The sequence below is a fragment of the Salvia splendens genome, chromosome 14 (genome assembly GCF_004379255.2).
Source record: "Salvia splendens isolate huo1 chromosome 14, SspV2, whole genome shotgun sequence".
Taxonomy (NCBI): domain Eukaryota; kingdom Viridiplantae; phylum Streptophyta; class Magnoliopsida; order Lamiales; family Lamiaceae; genus Salvia; species Salvia splendens.
This window is the reverse complement of record NC_056045.1, coordinates 19,530,953-19,553,353: the sequence shown is the minus strand read 5'-3', so window position 1 is coordinate 19,553,353 and position 22,401 is coordinate 19,530,953. Positions and strand designations below refer to the sequence as shown.

The 22,401-nt window shown below is 38.3% G+C and overlaps 1 pseudogene; it reads right to left on the bottom strand.

Annotated features, from left to right (window-relative positions):
* Window positions 1-5,698: 5,698 nt before the first annotated feature.
* Window positions 5,699-7,145, bottom strand: LOC121764304 (annotated as a pseudogene).
* Between the last annotated feature and the right edge of the window lie 15,256 nt (window positions 7,146-22,401).

The window sequence follows — 22,401 nt, the reverse complement described above, 5'->3', positions numbered from 1 at the left end:
ATGTTGTAACCAAATTTGAAATGGTGTCTTCCTCAATAAATGACGGTTTCATTGTAAATCTCCACGTTTTTTACTCCAATTTCCATTTTCTGATAAAAAACACCATAACTGCTCCACTCCATCAAATACAAATCCCCACTTTCAACTCTGTACAAACACAAAGACATAGCCAGATAATTAATTATAGTGATGCAAGAAACAGACAATCACAATATAATCACGAATATTGTATGCGAATTCAAATGCTTAACTTTAATCAAGGGATGAATACAAAAGTACCTACATAATTTTTTCTACAAATTTAAACACTAAAACCGCAATGCAGTGCAAGTGGTGGCCAAGGTGGGAATTTCTCGTGTGCAACATCCAAGGATCAAAACCTGTGAACTACATAATTTTTTTTTAATTCGGTTCCGGTTCGGTTAACCGGAACCGAACCGACCCTACTCAGTTAGGAACCGAACCGAACCGAGGCCAATTAGGTTTCGGTTCCGGTGCTTCAATCTCGGTTAGGTTTGGGCTCGGTTAACCGTTTTTTCGGTTCGGTTAGAACCGAACCGACCGAATAACCTACCCTAATACTCCAGTGTTACAAGTTTATAGAGTCCACCAAATTCGATTGTGAGAACCATAATTACATAGGAATTAATGAGAATTTTCATAAATGTGAATTAGGAATAGGATGCAGGAGTTGGTTGCTACACGTCTGTGTAAAAGTTTCTTTGTCATGTGAGAGTGATTTTAGGTAGCGATAAATTATAACCAAATCTGAATTTATAGCGAGTTGCTATATATTCCCTTAGTCCCATAAAAATATGAGAGGATGAGATGGCATGATAATTAACACAAAATTGGTAAAGTAAGAGAGATGATGAGAATAATATGGTAAAGTAGGAGAGAGGATGAGAATGATAGTTAAAGTAGAATTAGTGAATAGTGAGACCTACATTATTAAATTGATATAACTTTCTGAAAATGGAATGCATATATATTTGTGGGACGGACGAAAATGGAAAGTGCACATATTTTTATGAGACGTAGAGAGTAGAATATTATTATTTTCAACTTATTGTTTAATGTTTAGCATAGTAACTAATGAGTCTTAACATTGCCTCAATTTGACTTTCAATTTGGAATACTTATACACCCCATAATACAAGACTTATACTAGTTTTTAAGGACATAAAAAATTAAAACGTAATTGCTGAATTTTTTTAAATAATAACAATTTAGGATGCAAAAGAAAATATTTCTAAATGATAAATAAATTACTTTTTGCTTTTTTAGACGCTTACCCACCCTTTGTTATATAGTTATAACAAAGGGTGAGTAAAATACTCAAAATTCAAATATCATATCCAAACTAAATTGAGTTTTAAATTTTGTAGGTTTTTTCGGATTTTGAATTGGGACAGAATATAGTCTAATTTTCAAATTAGACATATTTTAAAAACCAAATCGCGGCTCCGGAGCAAAGTAGTCCTCATACAACTGACGATGTGCAGCGATGTGGTCCCGGGGTACTATAGCTCGACGATGGATGGGTTGAGGTACCGCTGGCTGCTGCTGCTGCAAGGCCGCTTGTATCAAGCGATTTATCTCCCTGGACGTAACGAACTGCAACTCTTCTTTAATTCATCGGCGTACGTCATCAGCACCCCCACCACTACCACCCGCACCACTACCACTACCACTAGTCATTTTGGATATACTAAAAGAAACGTAGAGAGAGAGAGAGAGAAACTCGTTAAAACAAGTGGTGCAAATGAAATGAAGTTCAACGAGCCGTATATATAGAGTTTTTTTTAAAAAAAATAAAAATTAGGGCGTCCGCCCGGACGTCCGTCGGGAACCTGCAATGGCGGACGTCCCGACGGACGTCGTCGGAAATCCGCAGAACTCCGGTGTCCGCAAGCAACGTCCGCGTCCGCCAGTCTCTCGCCTAATGGCGGACGTCCCGCGGGGACGTCCGGCACGCCGGTCCGACGTTACATCCGCCACTGCGGATGCTCTAGACACAAGCCCTCTAATCACAAAATTTAATACTTGTATGCAAGTACTTTAATAAACAAGAATTTACTTGCATATACACAGATGAGTATGAGATTGAATAAACGCATATATATATATATACATATATATATATATATATATATATATATATGGATGTATTCATTTCCTTTTTGTATCTTTTGTTCTTTGTTTTTTTTAATCTCAGCCCCACGATTTTGTCATCCGACGATTAGATTGGTGCCATGTGTTATTTAATAATGCAGATTTTCAGTTGAATAATGCACACCGACTAATAATGCACCATTATTGTGTAATAATGCAGATTTTTAGTTGAATAATGCACACCGACTAATAATGCACCATTATAATGTAATAATGCAGATCATCTGGACCGTTGATGAATGAGATCTAACGGCCCATATTAAGAAGAATAAAGGATCTAAGGGATGAATAGGAGAATAACGCTCCATTATATATATATATATATATATATATATATATATATATATATATATATATATATATATATATATATATATATAGTTGTGATCATATGATACCCCTAACTCACGTAATAACCCTATAACCAAATCTGAACCACACATATTTTCTAATCTTGTGGTTGAGATTCAAACTTAGATTTACTTCATAAAAAAACGCGGGGGTAAATATGTCATTTCCCTCATTTAATTTCTGAATTTTGCCAAATATCACGTAAAATGATAAAATGATATATGTTAGGTTTATTGCATAGAATGATAGTTTTGCCGGATAGAATGATACTCTGAGTTGATAAAATAATACTTTTTGACTGACTGATAAAATGATAAAATGATATATGATAGGTTTATTGCATAGAATGATAGTTTTCCCGGATAGAATGATACTCTGAGTTGATAAAATGATACTTTTGACTGATAAAATGATATATGTTAGGTTTATTGCATAGAATGATAGTTTTGCCGGATAGAATGATACTCTGAGTTGATAAAATGATACTTTTGACTAACTGATAAAATGATAAAATGATATATGTTAGGTTTATTGCCTAGAATGATAGTTTTGCTGGATAGAATGATACTGTGAGTTGATAAAATGATACTTTTGACTGACTGATAAAATGATAAAATGATATATGTTAGGTTTATTGCCTAGAATGATAGTTTTGCCGGATAGAATGATACTGTGAGTTGATAAAATGATACTTTTGACTGATTGATAAAATGATATATGTTAGGTTTATTGCATAGAATGATAGTTTTGCCGGATAGAATGATACTCTGAGTTGATAAAATGATACTTTTGACTGATTGATAAAATGATATATGTTAGGTTTATTGCATAGAATGATAGTTTTGCCGGATAGAATGATACTCTGAGTTGATAAAATGATACTTTTGACTGACTGATAAAATGATAAAATGATATATGTTAGGTTTATTGCATAGAATGATAGTTTTGCCGGATAGAATGATACTCTGAGGTGATAAAATGATACTTTTGACTGACTGATAAAATGATAAAATGATATATGTTAGGTTTATTGCATAGAATGATAGTTTTGCCGGATAGAATGATACTCTGAGTTGATAAAATGATAAAATGATAAAATGATATATGTTAGGTTTATTGCATAGAATGATAGTTTTGCCGGATAGAATGATACTCTGAGTTGATAAAATGATACTTTTGACTGATAAAATGATAAAATGATATATGTTAGGTTTATTGCATAGAATGATAGTTTTGTCGAATAGAATGATACTCTGAGTTGATGAAATGATACTTTTGACTGATAAAATGATAAAATGATACTTAAATAAGATTTTACGTATTTAAATGAGCGAAATTTGTATATCATGGGAATAAGATTTTACGTATAACTGAACCTCATACATACATGTAACTGAACCTCATACATCTTTATATAATGGGAAATAAGATTTTACGTATTTAAATGAGAGAAATTTGGATACGTAAATTTTATCATGAGCGAAATTCAGAAATTAAATAAGCGAAATGACATATTTACCCTCTGCGCCTTTTTTATAAAGGAAAGCTAAGTTTGAATCTAGACCACGTGATTTTAAAATGTGTGGTCCAGATTTAGTTATAGGGTTATTACGGAAATTGGGGTTATCATTATAATGCACCCCTATATATATATATATATATATATATATATATATATATATATATATATAAACCCTATATATATATATATATATATATATGGAGATGATCAAAGTAATAACTAATATTAAATGTATAACTAGAGAACGAATCTCAGCCACACATCTAATACTCCAAATTAATCATATGGCTTAACTATTTTTACATATTTTAAATAAAAAGTAATTAACGATGGCATTTTTGGAAACTAAATTCAACTCCAACCGTCTCCTTCAAATTTCCAACTCCAATTTCAGAAAAAATGGGGATTCTATTCACACTCTTTTCCCTCTCCCCTCTCTTCCTTCTCTCCCCAATTCCACTTCATCCACCCCCACCTTTCCCAAAAAAGTATATTGGGACGCATCAAACAGCGCCGCATCTGCATCAAGCAAAATAGAAAAAGGATGTAACAAAATCAATTCACACTCTTTTCCCTCTCCCCAACACTAGCTCAGTGAATCTGATTAAAACTCCCTTCAGTGAATCTGAAGATGAATATGGCTATGCGTCTGGAGTTGAAGGGAGTTTTAATCAGATTCACTGATGTCGCGAACCTAATTTTTCTATGCAATGACTATTATACCCCGCGTTGTTATTGTGAAGTAAATTTGTGATAGAGGGAACTAATTTCTACTTAAAATTTGAAAATTACATGCATTAATACTAGCCCTTGATTTTCTTGATCTTGTGGCTATGATTTGTTCTCTAGTTATGTAGTTAATGGACACTTGCCCTATATCACTACTATATATATATATATATATATATATATATAGGTGTGATCAAATACAAACTCTCTATAATACAAACTATACAAACTGATGTCAACGGAGTGTATAAATTCTGTCAACGGGGCTGATGTCAACGGAGTGTACAAATTTTGTCAACGGGGGGCGGATGTCAACGGAGTGTACAAATTCTGTCAACGGGGGCTGATGTCAACAGGGTGTACAAATTATGTCAACGGGAGTGTACAAATTCTGATTGTTCGATGTCAACGGAGTGTACAGATTTGTAGGAAATGTTGACATTAGAAAAATCTCTTATATTAACCGTTGATTTATTGTATTAAGTGAGTAGGATTAAAGTTTGTATAGTTTGTATTATAGAGGGTTTGTAGTTTATCACACCCCTATATATATATAGGGAGATGATCAAAATAAAAATGCATTTAAATCCAGAAATGCAGCCCAAATCTTGGCCCTAAGATTAGATGATCTAATGGTCAATAATTAACCAAAAACACGGAAGGTCATAATTAAGCAATTTTAGGTCATATTATAATATTTGGGTTTAATGTCATGCTAAGATCATTTTAGGTCATGCTTTGTTAGCATGACCTAAAATTTAACTAACTATGACCTAAAAGTGCCCTACGTATGATATTGTTCTGCGTTTCTGTATTTAAATCTAGTTTTGCATAAATCAAAACCATATATATATATATATATATATATATATATATATATATATATATATATATATATATATATATAATCGACTACCAACTCTAGACGAAAAGTAGAACAGTACCTCCAACTAATCCAACAAAGTATCCCAATCCAAGAGGGAATTGCATATAATACCAAACACTCCTACTCCCGCCATCTTTTTCTTCTTTGAGCCTAGGCCTGTTTATCACAACCCCGCCGCAGCTTCTGTGTATCACCTCGCCGCACAGTTTGGGGTTCCCTTCAAACGCGCCTATTCCAAACGTCTCAAACTGTCCCCCCTCCTTCGGGATCATCGTCTGCCACGCTGAGTGCTGATAGGAAATGCAGCTTCGTCAGCGATTTCGGAATCTCTCCTGTCAAATCATTCCCCGACATGTCCAATTTCTCTAAATTTGCCATATTCGACAACTGCTCAGGAATGCTTCCTCTCAAGTTGTTTTTGCTCAATTCCAATACTTGGAGGAGCTTCAGCTGCCCGATTTCTGTCGGAATTCTGCCGCTAAGGCTATTGTTAGTTTTAGACTGCGCGGCAGGTTGAAGAGTCGGTTGTACTGAAGCTTGTCGTATAGGAAGGACAACGCGAGATGGCTCAAATTTGTGCCCATGTTGTCCGCCGCCAGCCTCGTTATCTCACGTGGGATCTCTCCCGGGAGTGAGTTTTGAGTTAAGTTAAGGACGTACAAGCTTGGCATTGATCCTACCCACGCTGGAATTGGGCCGATATTTTGTTGAATGAGAGGTTCAGAACATTGAGTTTTTTTAGTTTGGAAATCGAATTTGGGATTTGGCCTTTGAGTTTGCATCCTCCTAGAGTCAGAATCTCCAGATTCTTAAAGATGTGCGAGTTGTCGCTGTCGTTGTTTGGTATTCTCTCGTCGTGGAAGCATTTGGAGAGGAACAAGACAGCCAGATTCTGGTAGTGTTTGAGTGTGTTCAGGGCTCCGACAACATTGGACAGGTGGTTTTCGGTAAAGGAGATGTGTGAGATATTTGAGAGAGGCCATGCAAGGAGAGAATTCACCGCTTAGCTGGTTGAATGAGAGTCGGATTGCTGTGATGGACTTGCACAAGCAGAGGGTGTCCGGGATGCTACCCCTGAAGGTGTTGTTGCCGAGATCAAGGGCTTGTAAGCGTTAGAGTTTGGAGAATTCGAGAGTGGATATTTGGTTGTTGAAGAGATTGTTGTGAATGATGAGGGTGGTAAGGTTGGTGCATTTTGTTAGAGACGGTGGGAAGGTGTTGTTGATGTTGTTGGAGTGGTGTTGCAAGTGCTCTAATTTGGAAAGCAGCCCTATATTTAGAGGTATCTCACCGCTTAGTTGATTTGCATGGAGCTCTAAGATAATGAGGTTTGAAAGGTTCACAATGGCCTTGCTCATTGGCCCAGAAAGTTGGTTGTTAGGTAGAGAGATTTCTTGCAATCTTGTCAAGGTGTAAAGGTTGCGTGGCAGTGGACCCGAGAGGGAGTTGGACCCTGCTCTGAAAACTTGAAGGTTTGAGCATTTGGTGAGGGAAGGAGATAATGGACCAATGAATTGATTCATGGAGAAATCCAAGATTTTGATGAGTGGGGAGATGTTGCAAATAGATGAAGGATTGGAGGATAGAAAGTGTTGTTGCTGATGTTGAGGATGGCCAAATTGGATGGTTGAGGGTGAAGAAATGATGGATCAAATGAGCCATTGAAGTGATTGCTTGAGAGGACTAGAGTGTGGATGGTGAGGGGGAAAGTGCGGATGAGTGTGAAAACATGCAATGCGAAGCATGAAGAAGAAAGTGTACACAAACATTCGGCCAAAATTAGGTCGAGCTCGATCTACTGTTTCATTGATTAATTTCATTCTTTCAACGTGCTCATACATATACAATACAATGGAACAATCCAGAATCCTATGCTAATCAATCTAGTACAAGATAAGCAAGATTAATAAACTTAATCATAACCAACTCTGCTAAACAAACTTCTTCTTTAAACCTCTGATCACCACGTCTCTTCAAAGGGTCGAGTGGTCCCATTCTTTGGCTGTATTCTCTGAAGCAATCACGAGCTCAGCTCGTGTGGAACCGGCTCATGTGAGATGAGTTGTATTCAAGTTGTCACAGACATTGCCTCGTGCATGGCACACGCCTTGATCCTTGCATGGCTCATTCATCAACTCAGCATTGCAAGCTACAGCTCTAACGCTCATGCATTCATCTTCAACATGCCCTCTCAGCTTCACGAAGGGTTGGTGACTCAATGGTTTAGTAAATATGTCTGCAATCTGATCTGCACTAGGCACATGCCTCAACTCCAATTCACTGCTAAGCACTTTATCACGAATGAAATGTATATCCAATTCTATGTGCTTAGTTCTTGCATGTGACACTGGATTTGATGCCAATGCGATGGCACTCATATTGTCAACCCAAATCACTGGAGCATGTCTTCTTTTAATCTTCAATTCTCCCAGCATAGCAGTCAGCCATGCTACCTCAGATGCTGCTTGAGCAAGGCTTCTATACTCAGCCTCAGTGCTTGATCTAGCCACAACAGTTTTCTTTTTAACACACCAAGATATGAGATTTTGTCCATGATATGCACACACTCCAATAGTGGACCTTCTATCATCCAAATCAGCAGCCCAATCTGAATCTTAAAAGCCTGAAATGTCTTCATTGGATTTGCGGATTTGAATTCCATAGTCTAATGTACCTGATAGATACCTCAAGATTCTTTTCACTGCTCTCCAGTGTGTATCTAATGGATCAGCCATGTATTGACTCACCTTATTCACCGCATAATTGATATATGGCCGGGTTATAGCTGCATACTGCAAGGCCCCAACTATGCTTCTATAAAGCTTAGGATCAGATATAGGCTTACCTTTCTTCTTGCTTAACTCACAGTTGGAAACCATAGGAGTTGGACACCCTTTAGCTTGTGGCATGTTTGCTTTCTTTAAGAGATCTTTGATATAACTGGATCGACACAAATGAAGTCCATTCTCTGAAGTTTTGACAACTTCAACACCCAGAAATAAGCTCACCTCCCCAAGATCTTTTAAATAGAAGGAAACATTTAACTGTGAGATGACAAGCTGAATAGAAGTAGAAGAACTACCAGTGATGATCATGTCATCAACATAAATCAAAAGATATATCACCTCATCACCTTGATGTCTGAAAAACATAGAAACATCTGCTCTAGATTGTGAAAACCCTAGAGAAAGAATAACAGAATGCACTGTATAAAACCAAGCTCTAGAGGCCTGCTTAAGACCATAGATAGCCTTGTTGAGCTTGCAAACTAGATGAGGGCCACCTTGTTCAAAACCTAGAGGTTTCTTCATGTAGATATCCTCTCTGAGTTCTCTATTCAAAAAAGCATTGTTCACATCAAGGTGAGTGATGCTCCAACCGAGTGAGACTGCAATGCTGAGAATAATTCTGATTGTAGTGGGCTTCACTACTGGACTAAATGTCTCATTGAAGTCAAAACCAGGTTGCTGAGAAAATCCTTGAGCAACTAACATGGCTTTATGTCTAGCAACAACACCAGACAAGTGAAATTTAAGCTTGAAAATCCATGTACAACCAATGAGGTTCTTGCCTGGAGGGAGAGCTGTTAAAATCCAAGTTTTATTTTTAAGAAGTGCATTAAATTCATTCAACATAGCAGATTTCCAGACAGGAATGAGAAGGGCTTCAAGTGCAGATTTGGGCAAAGAAGAATGAGCAGTGGTGATGGTGAATATTCTGGGCTTGAAGATACCTGACTTAGACATGGTTGTCATGGAGTGAGTAGGGATAATAGGGGCTGGAGGGGATGAGTTGATATCAGATTGATCAGGGGAAGGTGCATCTTGAAGAGGCATATCATAAACTGATTGAGAAAGACAGGCTGAGAAGGTGATGAGTGGTGTGATGGAGAAGGATCTGGACAAGGGGTCTAAGGAGTGATGGGAACAGGCTGAATGGGGACAGAAAGTATTGGAAATGAGGAGTTAACAGATGGAGATGGAGAGGCAGAAGAGTGTTGGAAGGGAAAAGTTGATTCATCAAAAATTATGTCTCTGGTGATGATGAGTCTGCCATCAGGGAGGAGAGCTTTGTATCCCTTATGAGACGGGCTATATCCTAAAAAAGTCCCTTTAACATATCTAAACTGCAATTTATGTTTGTTATAAAAGGATAGCACAAACATCCAAAAACTCTCAAGGCTGAGTAGTCTGGTTTTTTAAGAAACAACTTCTCATAAGGGGAGCAATTATTAGTGACTCTGGATGGCATGAGATTGATCAAATGAACAGCAGTAATGAAGGCATCATCCCAGAAACTCTGAGGCAAAGAGGATTGAGCAAGAAGGGTCAGGTCAGTCTTAACAATGTGCCTATGTTTTCTTTTTGTCAAACCATTTTGTTGTGGGGTGTAAGGACAAGAGACCATATGAATAATCCCACACTCCTTAAGGAAAGGAACTAGACCCTAAAACTCACCTCCCCAATCAGACTATAGAGTTTTGATCTTTAGACTCAAGAGTGTTTCAGCCATGGCTTTGAACTGCTTAAAAACAGCAGTCAAATCATTTTTATGCTTAAGATGAAAAATCCAGATGAATCTAGAGAAATGATCAACAAAGGAGACATAATATGAATAGCCATTTCTAGATTTAACAGGAGAAGGCCCTCAAAGATCACTATGGACAAGTTCAAGAGGTGAGTTATATTCTGACAGAGAGTTTGAGTATGGTAATCTGTGGGATTTAGACACAGAACAAGGGAAACAAAGTGAGGGATTTTTCATTTCATCAAAAGAGATATTACAACTTTTTAGAGCCAGCTTCACTACATCAAGAGTAGGATGTCCTAATCTACTATGCCATAAAGACAAATCCTGACTAGAAACATGAGGGGAACTACTGCTAGAGGTAGAGTTAGCCAAGCTTAGGGAATGGACTGCTGGAAAATCTTGACAGAGAAAGGAGTTGGAGCTAGTGCTTCACTTGATTGGAGAATGATCTACTAGGAAGCGATAAAGACCTCTCTCAAGTGTTCCTTTGAGCACAATTTCTTTGGTGCTCAGATCCTTCACAAAACAGAAGTGAGGGTGAAATTCAAAAAAGACTAAGTTATCTTGTGCAAATTTAGACACACTAAGCAAGTATTTAGTAATGTTAGGGACATGTTATAGGTTTTTTACACACACACACACACACACACATTGGAGTTCATGATACATTCGGCAAGCGAGCTAACCCTGACACACAGCCCCTGGACTAGCCCTGACACACACAGCCGCGCACCAGCCTGTGAACAAGCCCCTCCTCAAGCCCGTTCTCTAGCCTCCCGTTCGACGGGTCCGGGGCAGCCGGGGTCGGGACCGTAAACTCTCGCCATCAAGCGAGTCGGGGTCTGCAAGCTTGCCAAGCCCCAAGGCAACAAGCCTTGTAAAGGCCGACGGGAGAAATTAATCCCTAGTTGTGCCATCCAGGATTCGAACTCAGGACCTCCTGGATGGCGCCATACCCTTGCCTCCCTTCTCAACCAGTTGATCTAGGAGGCTTGGATGACATGTTATAGGTTCATAAGGTGGAGTTTTCTGGAAAAATTAGTTGAATGAGAATTAAATGCACATTCTCCAGTATTAGCTATTTTAACAGCATCTCCATTGCCAAGCAAGAGACTCTTACCTCCTGTGTACTCTTAGCTGATATTGAGATTGCTCAGGTCATTTGAGACATGATGAGTAGCCCCTGAGTCTGGATACCAATTTGATGAATAACTTGATCCATAGTTGAATTCTGATGAAGCACCAACAGAGAATGTGGTTGATGGAGATCTTGGAACAGACTGCACCAGATGTGTTGAGGGATTAAAAGATCATTGTTGTTGTGGTGGTGGTGCATTCCCTCTGAACTGAAATTGTGGTGGCGAGTAGTTTTGCTGCAGAGTGGCCAGGTTTCTCACACAATTGGCAGGTTTCTCACACAATTGGCAGACTATCTTGTTCCCTCCTCTGCCAAAGCCTCTTCCACCACGGCCACCTCTTTGGCCTATGCCTCCAAATCCTCTTCCATTTCCAGATTCAAACTTGTTGTTGTTGCTGAAGGACTAATCCCTTCTGTGTCCAGATTGTTGCTGAACAAGGTTCAGTATAGGTTGAGATCTTTCTGAGCTTATAGAATGAGCTCTAGTGGTCTCCATTCTGGACTCAAAACTCAGCAAGAAGGCACTGACATCTCCTATGTTCCATGGATCTGATCTTGAGGTGACAGCACAGGCTGTTGGGTCATAATCTTGACCAAGACCTCCCAAGATATGAAGCACTTGTTCTGCTTCTGAAATCCTACATCCAACAGATCCAAGTAAGTCAAAATAAGTCCCCATCTTACCCAAATACTCAATCATATTTAGAGCATCCTTCTTCAAGTTCTGCATTTGCTGCATGTATTGCATCACTTTGGCAGTTGAGCGGCTTGCAAAATTGGTTTCAAGCGCTCTCCAAATGTCTCTTGCAGATCTAAGCCCCACCACCAAGGTCAAGGCATTTTCAGACAGAGATGAAAGCAGCCATCCAGCAACTCTTCTATCTTGCCTTTGCCATGTGACAAAGGCTGGATTCTCTACCATTGATTCTCCACTAGCTCCAGTGAGAAAGCCCTCAAAGCTGTAGCCATATACAGCAACATCAACTTGTTGCTGCCACATGAGAAAGTTTCCATCATTCAGCTTTACTGAGATGGGGGGAGTTGAGAAAAGATAGGTGGCAGTGTTGCCAAAGGGATTGATTTATTGGTTTCTGCCATATTAGGAAGGTAAGAAACAAAAATAAACAAGTAGGAGAGACAGGATCAGAGAGATCCTGCTCTGATACCATGAAAACATACAGTTCGAAGCATGAAGAAGAAAGTGTACACAAATATTTGGACAAATTAGCTCGAGCTCAATCTACTGTTTCATTGATTAGTTTCATTCTTTCAACGTGCTCATACATATACAATACAATGGAACAATCCAGAATCTTATGCTAATCAATCTAGTACAAGATAAGAAAGATTAATAAACTTAATCATAACCAACTCAGCTAAACAAACTTCTTCTTTAAACCTCTGATCACCACATCTCTCCAAAGGGTCGAGTGGTCCCGTTCTTTGGCAGTATTCTTTGAAGCAATCACGAGCTCAGCTCGTGTGGATCCGGCTCGTGTAAGATGAGTTGTATTCAAGCTGTCATAGACATTGCCTCGTGCATGGCACACGACTTGATCCTTGCATGGCTCATTCATCAACTCAGCATTGCAAGCTACGGCTCTAACGCTCTTGCATTCATCTTCAGCAGAGTGGGCCGAAGAGGGAGTTGAAGCTCAAGTCGAGAGTGAGGAGGCGAGGAGGGAGAAGGGGAAGGAGGCCGGAGAGTTGGTTGTGGGAGAGGTTTATGTGGGCTAGGAAAGGAAGGTTTGGTAGAGTGAGGGAGGTGGCGGAGAGATTTTTTTCCGGCAGCCAAAGATGTGTGACACGAGGGTCGCCGTTGTGGGATGTGCAGGCTATGCCTTACCAATGGCAGCAATTGGTGGAGGGAGACCAGTTGAGGCTGAGGTTGAGGGGAGGGGAGTGGGAAGAGATGAATGTTAGTAAGGAATCTTGTTCTTGTTTATTGCAACTTAGTACACCATTTTGTGAGAGGAGGAACAAATTGAGAGAGAGGATAGAAGAAGCATGGGTTTAGCCATTTTGATTATTTTATGCCCCTTCTTTTGCCTTCATCCACTCCTTATATCATTTATATATTCAAGAAATAGATTTGAAAATTGGAAAGAATAGACTAGGGTGGAAAATCATGATTTCTTGGTGAAGAGGAAAATGGGATATATCATGACTGCAAATGGCATATTTCAATATCAATTATCAAGTGTAAAAATCTATACTTTCATACATTAAAAATGGACATTTTTTTCGAATAAAAGCATGAAAGACTTGGTCTTTACCAAATAAAATATCAAATCAAGTTCAACCTTATTTGGAGTGAGTGGAAGCTCCACTCAACCACAAGTCACAACCTTAATTATCGCCCACATTCACGATGACTCTAATCATGACCTATTGGAGGAAGAAGAAGCATGTTACAAATTACAAATTACAAATTGAGTAACACATCATCATTATACTTCCTTTGTTCACGAAATAATGTTCCAATTTATTCTTTTGGAATGTTTACGATTTAAAGTCATTTACTTTTTTTCATTTTAGGTTCACATTCCACTAAATAATTACACTCACATTCTACTATAAATTTAATATTCCCCCCGTCCCTAATAATTTGTTACCATTTGACCTTGCACAAGTTTTTTAAAATGTAATAGAAGATGTGTCGAAAAAGTTAGTGAAATGTGGATCCTACTTTTACATATTAATTTTATAATAAAATGTTATTGGAATGAGTTAGTGGAATGTGGGTCCACTACCAATAAGTAAAAGGTGACAAATTTTTAGGAACAGACAAAAATAAAAATAAGTGATAAATTTTCAAAGATGGAGGAGTATATAAAAGTAGGATCTACATTCCACTAACTTTTCATCTTCCCTTCTCAATTTTTAAAACCCGTGTCAGTTAAAGTGGAACTATAAATCATTGAAGTAGGAAGACTTCCCTCCATCCCGCTTAACCAGTCTCAGTCACTTTTAATGACTAATTTTGTAAAAATGATAATAAATAGGTAAAGTGGATAAATGATAAAGTAAGAGAGAGAATATTGTAGAGAAAAGTCTTATCTACGTTATTCTCTCTCGTACTTTACCATTTCCCTACATTAACTATTTATTATCATTTTAACAAAATGAGTGCTCAAAAGTGACCGGAACTGCTAAAGCGGGACGGAGGGGCTCGTTTGATTGCTCAGATAGGATATAACAAGATAGTTACTTTAAGATAGTATTTTCGGGCCGAAAATAAGATTGATATTGTTTAATTAACAAGACAGTCTTTTATAGATAAGATGTAAAATGATAAAAAAAAAAGTCCTTAATAGTATATAAATGTGCAACTATATTTTATAATTAAGTTAAGGAAATCAATGCAATGATCAGGCCATTAACAAAATTATTAACAATAATCAAAATTGTCAGTAAAGAACAAATTCTACGTCAAAAAATTAGAAACAGATTTTGATGAAAATTAGTTTGCGACTTCAATCAAGTCCAACTCCAACAAATAAAAAAGAATACAAGAGAAACACCACCAAAATCATTCAATTGAACGCCACTTTTTCAACAAAAATTACAGAAATTAAGCCATAAATAGATCGTTTATGAGAGCATCTGCAACGCGTCTCGTTGTTGTCTCTATCTCGTCTTGGAGAGACGAGACGGCAGCGAGATGGCGTTGCAGGGAGACGTCTCGGTCTAGTCTCGGGGGGTGTCTCGTCCCGGAGAGACGGCTGACGCGCGCCGCTAGGCGTGACGCCCACTCGCCGGCCCGCGAGTGGGCGTCGTCACGCTGAGGCAATAAATCATTTTTTAAAATTTGATTTTAATTAAAAAAAAATTATAACGGTAATGTTACCGTTTTTTACGGTTTTCAACAGTATTTTTTTCCTTTTTTACTCTATAAATACTCATGTTTCATCCTCATTATACACACGAACACAGATCTATTCTTCTCAAATCATCTCTCTTTCCTCTCCAATTTTCATCTCACCTCTCCAATTTTCATCTCAAAATGTCAGGCGGATATGACTTGAATGCGTTCGGCGACTGAGGGCATGTACAATGTCTTGGGTGCTGTTGGTTCCGGTTCGTCGACGCCGGGCACCCAAGGCTCGTCGACGCCGGCGGCGTACCAATCCCCCTATTTTGATGTGGATGCATACTCTCGTCCCTCCGCCCTGAGGTATGGGCAATCGCAGGGATTATCCCAAATTCGGGAGGATTTTCCGGATGAACCCAATCCGGAAGGAGGACGAGGCGGTGGAAGATCCAGGGGTTGCACATTCGACGCTGTGGAGGAAGAGGAGGTGGCGGCCGAGGAGGAGGAGGATATAGGTCGTCATCCATACAGCCGCTAGGACACGATGACCCTGTTCAACGCTTGGGTCAGCGTCTCGTACGATCCCATCGTCGGGAATTAACAAACCACAAGTGTTTTTAGGAAAAGGTCACTGACGCCTACAACGAGAACAAGTCGGCCCGATCCCGCCGCCGCACCATGAAGATGCTCCGCAGTCATTTTGACCGCGTCGACAGAGATGTCAAAAATTTTTGCGGCATCTACAAGAATGAAGCAATACCAAAGTGGAGTCAGTGGAGCCGACATTATGAGAGCGGCCTATGCGCATCTTTTTTAACGACAATGGCAAAGAATTCAAACATGTCGATGTTTGGGAGGCCGTCAAAGACGTTGAATGGTGGGCCGGCGGTATCCAGTCTAACCAGGGCTCGAGCTCAAAGTGCACGAAGCACACGGCGGGTGGCCAATACCCGTCTAGTCAGGACGGGTCAGGCAGCGCCTCACAAGAGGTTGCCTCACAAGAGGTTGAGGGCACGACCACCGATGCATGGGGCTCCTCCCGTGGGCGCCGTCGGCCGCAAGGGACCAAGTTGGCGAAGGCGGCTAGAGGGAGGAAGGGCCGAGGCGAATCAAGCCAGGCTGGCTCGGTCTCGGGCTCGAACACCCTATTGTCCATGTACTTGACCGCCACGATGGCGGACACTTCCACATGACGCCTCCACAATATCAAGCCCATCTTGCCGGAATTGAGTATATGGCAAGACAAATTGTTATTCTGCCTACAGGTAGCTTGAGTGCACTGCCACCACCTTCGGGGGATGATTCGTCGGCGGAGTAGTTTTTATTTATGTAATTTTTAATTTCTAGTATTTTAAATTATGTCTTTTTATTTATTTTTTTAGATTTTAATTATGTGTTTTTTTATTTTTTTTGGATTTTAAATTGTAATTTTATTTTATTTAATGAAGTATGTTTTCATTAATTGAATTTGTTGGAAATAAAAATAAAAAATGAAATTGAATGAATAGTTAAGGGAAGAGATGGTTAAGAGACGGTTGAGAGATGAAGGGTTGCAGGTGTTGTCTCTTAGTTAAGAGATGAGATGAAAAGTATAGTGGGCCCATGAATAGTGAAAAGATGAGACGGTTAAGAGACGGATAAGAGATAGCGTTGCGGATGGCATGGGATTTTCTTCATCACCTCAAACCAACCTATAATTCAACCAAATACCCCATATTTAATTTCAATCTAAGAACAACTAAGTGTCCCAAATAAAAAGAACCAATCAGATTACTGCCCAGATCAAAAAGTGAAACAGACATCGAAAAACATCTGGAATGGTGGAGACCCAAACAGAAAATTCAGTCAAGGGAGAACATCTTTGGGGCGAGGGTTGAGAAGCTCAGAAATAGAAAGGAATCATCACCACCCCAGTCGGTGAATCACGGAAGAGGCTCTGAAATTGTTCAGCTCTAGTCATTTCCCCCAAAAAGAACACCAAAGAGGCTCAAATCTAAGACATCGGTCGCGTGGTGGCGGCCGCAAAATCAACCCCGCTATTGCCGAGAGAAGAGATAGAGTCAATTAGGCCTAGTAGGGTGAGAGAAGAGTTGCAGAAGAGAGAGAATTTGAGGGTGAAAGTGAGTGAGGGAAGAGCATTGGGAGAGAGAGTGAAAGTGAAAGGGGCAATAATGACTATCATAGAGAAACAACTCACTATACCTGCATTTGAGTAGTATAGTGTATTCCCAATTTTATGGATAGTCTATAGGGCCTAGATGGGCTTTTTAAAATTTTTGGGCTTAGAGATAGTACTAACATGACAATCAAACATGGAGAAATGCATGGATAAGGTCATCCACATCCATGTCTCAATATCATCTCTTAACCGTCTCATCCCTTAACTATTCATGGGCTCCACTACACTTTTTACCACATCTCTTAACTAAGAGACAACACATGCATCCCTCTATCTTTTAACCATCTCATCCCTTAAGTATTCATTAAATTTAATTTTTTTTATTTTTATTTCCAACAAATTCAATTAATAAAAACACACTTCATTAAATAAAAGAAAATTATAATTTAAAATCCTAAAAAAACACATAATTAAAATCTAAAAAATAAAATAAAAAAAGACATAATTTAAAATACTGGAAATTAAAAATTGCACACTTAAATTTTAAAAACTACTCCGCCGGCGAATCATCCCCCGAAGTCGGTGGCGATGCACCCAAGCTAGATGGAGGCGGAATACCAAGTTGACTTGCCAGATACTCAATGTCAGCGTGATGGGCTTAAAATTGGGCAGGCGTCATGCGAGAAGTGTCAGCCATCGTGGCGGTGAAGTACATGAACATTAGGGTGGACGGCGGCCCTTGGGAGCCCACCTGGCTTGATTCGCCTCGGCCTCGGCCCCTCCCCCTCCCCCTAGCCGCCTTATTCCCTTGCGGCCGAGGTCGTGTACCGGAGGAGCCTCCTGCATCGGATGTCGGGAACTCAACCTCTTGTGAGGCGTTGCCTTCCCCGTCCTCACTAGACGAGTATTGGCCACCCGTCGTATGCTTCGTGCGTTTCAAGCTCGAGCCCGTGCTAGAATCGACACCGCCAGTCCACCTATCAAGATGTTTGACCGTCTCCCAAACATCGGGAAATTTGAAATCTTTGCCGGTGTCGGATTTGAAGACTCGCAAAGCCCCTCTCAGAATGTCAGATCCACTGGCTCCGCTTTGGTATTGCTACGCTTCCCTCTTGTAGATCCCACAAAATATTTTGACATCTCTGTTGGCTCGCTCAAAATGAGCGCGAAACATCTTTAGGTTGGGGCTGAAGGCCCCCGTCGGCTTTTTTGCTTTGTATATGTTGGTGACCTTATCGCAAAAACACTTGCGGGTTTGTTGATTCCCAAGGATGGGATCGTTCGACGTGCTGATCCAAGCGTCGAACAGAGCCATCGTCTCTGCTTGTGTGTATGGATGACGGCCGCCGTCCTCACAGTCCTCCACCGCCTCCGGAGTGTGTTCCTCCTGAACATCCTCCCTAATTTGGGATAATCCCTGCGTTTGCGTGTTCCTCGGACCGGGGGGACGATAGTATGCATCAACTGGAAAAGATGGTGTTTGGTACGCCGACGTCGACGAGCCTTAGGTGCCCGGCGACGAACCGGAACCGGAAGCACCCAAAACATTGTACATGCCCCCCTAGTCGACAAATGCGCTCAAGTCGCAGTCGCCGCCCTCGCCGCAGGAGTTTCCTTCACCGGACATATTTGCAGAAATTGGAGAGGAAAGAGAGACGATATAGTGTTTGTGAGAGTGTAGTGTTTGTGTGTGGAAAAAATGGTGGGGGAATTGTGTGTGTGTGTAGTGTTATTTATAGATGAATGTGGGAAAAAAGAAAAAAAATACAGAAAAAACGGTAAAAAAATGGCCGAAAAAGACAGTCAATTCTTTTTCAGATTTTAAAAAAATTAATTAAAATAGCCTAAAATCGACGCCCACTCGCAGAACCGGCGAGTGGGCGTCACGCCCCAACCGCTGCTCGCCACGTGGCTGTCGCGCGTGGCGAGACAGCCCGCCAACCGCCCCCCGGGCTACGAGACGTGACAGAGCACCCGTATCGCTGTCTCGATGCGGGTGCTCTAAGATAGACTATCTAGGCCTAACATGGCAATCAAACGAGGCCAACTTCCATGTCGACCAACTACGATTGTGACAACCATATTACATTGGAATTTAATGAGAATTTTCATAAATGTGAATTAGGAATAGGATGCATGAGCCGCATCCCATGTGTCTATAAGTTTCTTTGTCATGTGACTATGTGAGTGAGATTTAAGGTAGTGATTTTTTAATTTGTATTGCAAGTTGCGATATAGTATGATAATATTATTTGGTTTATGAAGATTGAGAGATTCCTTTTCAACTTATTGTATGGCATGGTGACTAATGAGTCTAACATAATTGCGTCAACTTTGACTTGGAATACACAGTTAAAAACTATAAAGACTTGACTATGTCAAGTCCTTTTTTTTCATTCTCCTAACCAATATTTTAAAAACCGGATTGATAAGCAAACAGATGAAGCAACTGGTTCAATGGTTCAATCGGTCAATGATCGAACCACTGGTCGAACCGAAATATTATTATAAACATATATAATTAAATATATAATATATATTAAATAATGAATGATAAATGTAATTAATAGTTTATCACTAATACATATTAAACATTATGTATACTTATATAAAAATATATTATACAAAGAATAGTAGTAAAATATTTTGAATATTAAATTTATACTAATATTTTTCATAATAAAGTATAGTTTAATACTAATATTTTGTTGATATTTTATGATAAAAACAAATAAAGTTTATTTTTTTTCAAAATTTGTTTTATTTGAAGCAATGATATAACATATATATAAAATGTAAATGCATACTATATACATTATGATTCAGTAAATAACAAAATGCAATTAATATTATATAAAAATATTAAACCTTATGTATAATTGATTATATATAAATAATAAGAAAATTTTAGTGAATGATAAATATAGTTATAGATAATGTAATTAATTATTTATTAAATTTGGATTATAAGTTAGTGTAAATAAAAATTTAGCACATTTAATATATAAATTTAGTTAATGTTCATGTCGTACCATTCAAAGCATTGTGGTGAAGTGGTAAAGGTGTTACTAATTTGACAAGATGTTTTGGGTTCAAGCCTCCTTAACAACAAAATTTTAAGCATTTTTTGTGAAAACCAGTTTCCGGTTCCCGGTTCATCCGGCCCAACCGGCCGGTTTCAATGGTTCAAGGCGGCTCAATGTATTAGCAGTTTATATGTGCAAACTGGACCGGACTATTTACCAGTTTGCGGACCAACCATTCGAACCGGCCGGTCATGCCCGGTTTTTAAAACACTACTCCTAACATAATTCAATCCACTAATATATTGTTACATACGGATTGTATTTTCCTAATACACACGGAGTAATTAGGGTTGTTAATATTTTCTCTGTCCCATATAAGATGATACATTTTTATTTTCAAAAATATTCTCTCTTCAGTTAATACACTTAACAATTTTTCCATCTTTAATTAAATATTCAACTCTTTTTCTCTCTTCATTTAATACTTGCATGCACATTTTCCCTCTCCAATTAAACTCATTAACCAACAACTTCTAAAATCTCGTACTAACTAAGAAATGTATCATTTTAGCCGAGACAGAAAGAGTAGAGTTTTGAGTTTTTTATTTGTATATGGAGTAACAAAATGGGGGGTGCAACGACTCCCTCCGTCCACAGTTGCAAGTCCACATTTGATATGATACACATTTTAAGAAATATAGTAGAAAGTGGGTGGGAAATGGATAGTAGAATGTGAGTCTTATTTTTATATTGATTTTATATTAGAATGCGAGTGAGATAAAATTAGTAGAATGACATTTATTGATGGAGGAGGAAGTATATTTGATTATTTTCCCTCACAGCTGAGCCCATTACTCCTTATGTTTCGGACCAACACCAAACTCACGTCTAAAAGAATTTATAGTTGCGTTGATAACAATTTCACAAGTCTATACTTGATCATAACTTCAGATGAAACTTCAAACCCAAATAGAAATGGATAAAAACAAATCCGCCATAATTAGGGATGATAAAATTTTCAAAATACTCCAAATCCAAATATCTGATTATAGTTCAGATAATTTTAGTTCGGATTATATTTGATTATTTTGGATCGGTCGGATTATAGTTCAGATAATTTTTGAATTTTCAGATAGATTACAGACTTACAGTAAAAACCGAAAAAAATGTTAAATCCAAAATTTATTTAATGGATTTATGGTTTAATTAGTAGTAGTATTATTCTAGCAGTCAAATGTTCATTAATTGTAACCAAAACAATAAAACTACTAAAGCCTGAATTGAATTGGAAAATATTCCTTTCATTCATTTTCACATTTAATTATCATTATTTTCGAATTCAAATATTGGTTTATTACTTAATTAAATGGTGTATGCTATAGTTCTATAAATTTAACTCTAATTTTTTTTCTAAACTAAATTATTAGAAAAATCTATAAAGATTTATAACTGTAGAAGGATTATAATTGTCTAGTTAGAAAAGGTGGGTTAAAATTTTAAAATCTTATTTTACATCAAGAATAAATAAGTTTAAATTTTTTGGAATTTGGGTTAAAATTTTAAAATCTTATTTTACATCAAGAATAAATAAGTTTAAATTTTTTGGAATTTTGAACATTTTAATGTGATTTCAAATTTTTCGATTTAAATCCAATTTTATCATTTGAATTTTGGATTTTTGGATGGATGGATAATTCGGTTCAAAATAGATTATTATTTTTTTTAATAAAAGTTCAATTTTTTTACAACGGGTCAAATCAAAATAAAAAGTTCAAACCAAAATCCAAATGCTCACCTCATTCCAAATTTTGATATTTAAAACAAGTTAAATAAAAGTTGGAAACGTATAAATTAATTTGTCACTTTCACTTTCCTTCACCTTGACCACGACTCGTTAATTAATTTTGTATATGTAGTTTAAGACGTTTCATCTCATGCATTATGATTGTGACTATTTGAAAAAATTAAAGTTGAGTATTTTTGAATTTCATAATTACTACTGCAACAGAAAATGAGGGGCAAAGTGTTAGATCAATATAGTTTGGGGGGCAGATTGCAATTGAAGGAAAATGGGTTGGCGTTTTCCATTTCTTCTGGTAAATGGCATTGAA